The sequence below is a fragment of the Solanum stenotomum genome, chromosome 2, assembly GCF_019186545.1.
Source record: "Solanum stenotomum isolate F172 chromosome 2, ASM1918654v1, whole genome shotgun sequence".
NCBI classification, from domain to species: Eukaryota; Viridiplantae; Streptophyta; class Magnoliopsida; order Solanales; family Solanaceae; genus Solanum; species Solanum stenotomum.
The window spans coordinates 40,872,444-40,878,652 of NC_064283.1; the positions used below are offsets into that span (position 1 = coordinate 40,872,444).

A 6,209-nucleotide genomic window follows, 5' to 3' on the forward strand; every position below is an offset into this window, starting at 1 on the left:
GTTGGAAACAAGACAAAGCATACGTAGGGTTTGCTGCTAGCTAGTACATACTTCAGCACAATCTCTTTTCCCGCAATACTTGAAAAATTTAGGCTTCCATACTTTTATTTTTGTCTTGACTCTCTCCTTTATAAACTCTAGCATCTTTTTGTTGAAACGTCCCACAAAAGCCATTAAACACAAATACATAGCCATGTCTTTTATTTATCGTTGTCCAAGCAACAACAATATCTCAACTTTCTCCTCCTCTCTCACATTTTTACTAAAATGTATTGTTGATTTATATAGATTAAATACTTTCCTAGAGCTTTGATTATATTTCCTTAAAATATTTGCTACATAACTTGCATTTTGATTGTTAGTTGCACAACATATAAAGGATTCATCGACAAAAAATAAATGAATTGCGCTTAGTCCTTAGATTTCATTTCTTATATAAGCATCATAAAGAAGACAAAATTAATATTTTCTAGAAAAGACTTATCTAGATAATTAATTTATGTTCAATGATAAATTTGGTAAGAATATCTTTAAGATTTTCTACACACCCTAACTAGGATGTGTATATAAGATAAGAAGAATTATCTGACATTATACTAAAAGGAAACATCAAATAAAATTCAGCAAGTAAAGTCTCTTCTGCCCATTTTGCTGTCTATATATATTTCTGGGTGAGTGCGTTATTTAATTGTTCCATTTTTTGGGTGTTTTTGATGTATTTTTCAGGTAAAGTTATATTTTTTTATTCTTGAATTTTTGGATTTTTACCTGATATAGGATCTAAGGAGTGATAAATATTAGTTTTGTTGTTACCGGATATAGGATCTATATATGTTCATTCAATAAATCAACTATGCGTCAATCCGAACCTAGTTGAATTCATCTGACATTATACTAAAAGGAAATATCAAACAAAATTCAGCAATTAAACTCTTTTCTCCCCTTTTTTATCTATGTTTTTTTTCACTCATTTTTTGCTCATTCAATACTCTTTTTGTTGTTCAAGAATAGAGAAAAAGTTTCTCATTTGATTCCTCTATATATGTGCGTGTGTGTGCACGCGCGCCATTTAATTGTTGCTTTTTATTTGGGGTGTTTTTGATGTTTTGTTTAAAGTAAAATTTTGATTTTTGTTTTTGAATTTTTGGATTTTTACCTGATATATGATTTGATGAGTGATAAATATTGGTTTTGTTGTTACTTGATATAGGATCTATATATGTTCAATCAATCAATCAACTATGCCTCAATCCGAGCCTATTTGAATTTACTGGTAATGTTAGGATTTTTCTGTCTATTTTGCAGAATTCTGATGATTTTATCTAATTTTCCAGTAATTTAGATCAAGTGTTTTGAGGTTTAATACTTGTTAGTTGTTAGTAGTAAATTAGTATGAGGTTGTTACTCATTAGCCATTGTATTGTACTGCATTGTTAGATACAATACTTGTTTTACTTCTTCTATGTTTTTTTGCGAGTATGAATGTTCTGTTTCTCTTCTTTCATATTGTATTTGATATTTTCCCATATCTGGTTGTAGGGTGCTACTAGAGGAGTGATCTTGTGTGGAGTTGTGTTCTACGACTTGGATGTTCTTGATTGATATCGTCTCGAGATGGAAAGAAATGTTTTAGCTCTAGCTTATTCTGGAATCATGCCAGTTTCAAGGAACGAAGAGGTCTCAATCAGATTTTTTATTTGCTATTGAAAATTGGTCTAACTATGTAATACTTGCTTAGTTCTTTAATATTAATCTATTTCATCATGTATTTGCAGCCTGGAGTTGTTGTTTGGCAGTCTAGTAACTCTTTGTCTCTTCTTCCTTATAAGAAGAGGTACTATATGCTCTATCCACATGCACCTATCCATCTTTCAAGAAATGTTGATTCAGGAATCATGCCAGGGAATGAAGAGGTTTCAATCTGCTCTCTTATTTGTTGTTGAAAATTATTTTAACTGTGTAATACTTGCTTTGTTTTTTAATATTACTCTATTTCATCATGTGTTTGCAGCGTGGAGTTGTTGCCCAACAGTATAGTAACACTCTTCTTCCTTATAAGAAGAGGTACTCTTTGATCTATCCTTATGCATTTATCCATCCTTCAAGAAATGTTGACGATCTAGTGAAATCAGCATTGGCTGAAAAATTAGCTGGCCAAGAGGCTCTAGGTACGACAAAAGTTTCTGTCAAGAAGGAAGTTGTTTCCAAACAATGGGAAAGCCACAATAAACTTGAACTTCCTGCCGATTCATCAGGACACATTGAACTGTCATTAGGCCCAAAGAAACTTTATGTTTCTTCTTTGGTTGATTCAAATACTATTCCAAGTTGTCTAATGCGTGGAACAATAAATCCTTCATTGCTTTCTCCGTCTTTGAATAACAATGATGCTGATGATACTGCACGCACTTATCGATTTAATTGGGATCTGAATATTCCCATGGATTTATGGGAGGCTTCTGGTGATCATTTGGTTGCAAGTGGTGAGGGGTCGACAAATGATGGGGAAAAGATAAGTACAAAGGAAGAATGTTATGCTTCTGATGCTTTTGCAGGACGTGTTGGCATTGATAATGTGGGCTGTGCCAGAGAGGATGACATATATGATGACAGTGAGATCCGAGAACCATTGGTGCAGTTAATTGCATAAGACCCAATGGCTGAGGGGGTGGATTTAGGAAAAAATAATGAATCTTCAAGTAAAAATGTTCATTATTCTCTTTGCTTCACTAACGAAGAAAAAGGTTACAGTATGCCACTTCATGCTCATGAGTCTCATGATGACTTTATGAAAGCCTGTGATGACGAGCTAAAAATATTCTTCATAATTTCGCTGTCTTCAGACCTGCAACGGGTAGCTCGCTACGTTCAAGAAGTGGAAGAGAGAGGTATTCTTATATGGAGGAGGAGAAAATCCATCTACAAAGGAATAGGTGATTTATTTTATTGCTGTTTGATTTGTAATTTTCTTTTATACTTCTGTTCAACTCTTGACTTTTTACTACTATGCTTTTTCCAGAGATGAAATCTATGGTTATGCTTCCAAATTTGCTCGAGATAGGTTTCAGGACCGTTCATTTGGTGGGTCAAGGGGGGACTTCATGCATGGAAGAGATAAGGGTTGGGGATGGGGCCAGGGCCGGTATGTTGTGCGTGATTTTGAAAGCTATGGAGGTGTAGCTGATTATCCCTTTAGACATAAACGTATAGCTCCTACTTGGGAGTCTTCAAATGAACGTAATGACTATGATGGTGCTGCCTTTGGTTCTAATATGAGAAGGAAGCCATTAAATGATGATTTGCCTTCATCACGACATCCACCTGCACGTCGACAGTCCCCTAGTAGAAGAGAAGATATTGCCATTATGGGCACTCAAATGCTTCATAGAGCTCCCAGGAATATCAGCCCAAGAAGATGCATTGGTGAAGATGGCTTTACATATGTTGGTGTTTGGCATAGTGAGAAGTTTAATAGAGAGTTTCTAGCTGATACTAGTAGTCCTGTTTATAGTCACCAGCAGTCTATGTACGATGGACCTGATCGTCATTTCGCTCAGGGTAATATAGAGTTTACAGCAATGCAGAGAAGCGGTTCCCTCGAATGTGGTTGAAATGTCCTGTTAGATCCCGTACTTGGTCCCTTTCTCCAAGGAGACTGACAGAAGGATTGGATGGTTATCAAGATTTATCTCAACAAAGGTCTTCGGTTATGTACATGGAAGATAGAATGAGGTCTTCTTCACGAACTTCTTTTACAAAAGAAACAATAGCTCCTCAAAGGCATGACCCTCCATCTTATACTACTTGCCGTCTGAATGATATGAGGGATGTGGATGGTGTACAGGAGTCCGGGAATCCGAGGTCTCTTTATAGCAGAAGAAGTCCACCTAATCAGGTATTTACTAGAACCAATAGGCCCAGAGTTGATACTTCAGATCATCATGAGAGGGCTGATGGTGTTTGGTACTTTGATGGGACGATACACACTAGTAGATTTTCTGAGCACCACAGTGGCGAAAAAAGTAATAATGGCGAGAGGCAAGGAGGACCTTGGCAAATGAGAAATGTCAAAGAGCAAGAAGGTGGTAATCATATACTGAGGCATGAAGAAGAATTTGATGGCTTCAGATTAAAGAAAAGAAGTTTTTTTGTAGGGGTTCCATTATTATGCAACACCATGGGTTAAAAGAGACTGTTCCTGTACTTCTTGACTTCTCCTTTTCCTTTCCACCACACCCCCAACTTAGGCTTTTGGCCTAAGTTGGCTATTTGCTAAACCACAAATCAAGAGGATTATATGTAGTGGGTCAAGTAAGGTCTAGGGTTCATCAAGGTTCTTCCAATGAAAGGTAAAGCTCAAAGGGTGTTCAAAATAGTTTCACATTCTCACGGGTAGGCCACAAAAAGGGATATGTTAAATTTGGCTCACACTCTTTAAAGTTGTCTAAGATCATCTCAAGAGGACACCTTTCTAAATCAATCAGACTAACTGGGCAAATTGTAGGTTTATTCATGCATGGTTCAAAGCAAGCTAATCACACAAGGCATCGACACTTAAGTCTAACAAGACTACACTCACTAGTGTGCAACGGTCATTACAAGAGAATCAATCCGATAAATGGCTAATCACAACGAGATGCAAAAAGTTCACATATTGTTTATGCAACTTCATTTGGCCTTGTCGTAGCTGCGCATTCATGTTCGTTCAATTGAGAGCACTATTTAAATCATCGAAATTGATCGAAACCAAGACTCATTTTTTTTGCAAAAGAACAACCACATTCAACTCACAAGGGGTGGCAAACATGTGCGAAAAATTCAAAAATTTTTGGAAGGGTCAAAATCATTTGCAAGTAAAAAAATAAAAAAATAAAAGGAGTCTCAAGCTCAAACATCCACAGAAAAGCAGATAAACATAATTTTGACACAGAGCAACCCAAACATATACATAGAACACAACTATCAGCACAAAAGGTGTGGGCCTCACCCCACCCCAAATAAAAAATATTTGTCACCAAATGCAAATAAAAGTAGCCCAAAAGTAGATGTAAATAAGTCAGCGAGGAAGGTAGAGAATGGTCTTGTCTACGCAGTCTCTCTATCTATCGGGGGCATCAGTTCCCGGAGTAGTCTCAGATGGAACAACAGTGCCAGATCCATTAGGAGATGTTGTGGACATCTTGGTCGGCAATGTCTGGATCGCCGGCTGCATAACCGTCTCTACTAGATTTGGCAGATCTCTGAATATGCTCGCATTTTGGTTCTCTCTCATCTCCTCCTCATCTGCTATCAGCTCCTCGTTGGTCTCTGCATCCGACTCTGCATTTGTTGTGCCATCCCCTGCATATCTCCGGTGGTCTCAAGAGCATCCACATCATCTGCCCTTTCTATTAGTGAATTCTATTAGTGAAGTGAAGTCAGTAGACTTAAGATAGTCTACGTCTTTCCTCAAACTCGCTATCACGGCTTTTAAAGTCGTCACCTCAGAGGCCTCCCTCTGTCTGCTCTCGCAAGCAACGACTCTCACTGTCAATGCATCAATTGAAGTCTGAAGGGGGGTGAGTGCTGCTAGTATGACCTTGTCAATCATCCCTGGAACAGACCTCTCCAGTCGGGTAGCTCTCACGTCAGCTGAATAGGCCAATTGCCCCATCTTCAGGATCATGGCCTGAGTGATCCTAGCAGGCTGGGAAAATGAGGGAGCACCTGGAGCTTGTAAGGAAGAGGAAGAAGGAGTGGGTATACCTGAGGGCTCCAAGGGCGGAGTAGGCGAAGGTATCTTTGCTGGTAATGAGTCAACATTGACCGCTGGAGAGATATCTATTGGAGCTGCTATTCTCCTATCAACCTCTTCTCGTGTGAACTCAACCTCTATACACCGAATATCTGTGGAGGAAGACGGGGTGACCTCTATATCGCTAGCAGGATCCCGGGGTACTCCGGCACACCGGCATAACTCAATGATCAAAACAGGAAATGGCAGAGATGTCAGCGTCTGTTTGGCTCTCACAACCATCTCCTGTGAAACCAATAATCCCAGGTTGATCCGCCTCCTGGCCATGATAGAACCAAGGCAGGCCGCCTTAGGAAGACGCAGGATAGACTCGTTTTGTGATGGCATGATAGTGTTGTTGATGAAGCCAAACCAGTATTGAGAGGTGATATTCATATCCCTCTTCTCAACCCTACATCCATCCACCTCATGGTGA

General features: G+C 38.7%; 1 pseudogene; it reads left to right on the forward strand.

The window, feature by feature from the left end:
* The first annotated feature begins 1,614 nt into the window (after positions 1-1,614).
* Positions 1,615-4,186, forward strand: LOC125855980 (uncharacterized; annotated as a pseudogene).
* The last annotated feature ends 2,023 nt before the right edge of the window (positions 4,187-6,209 follow it).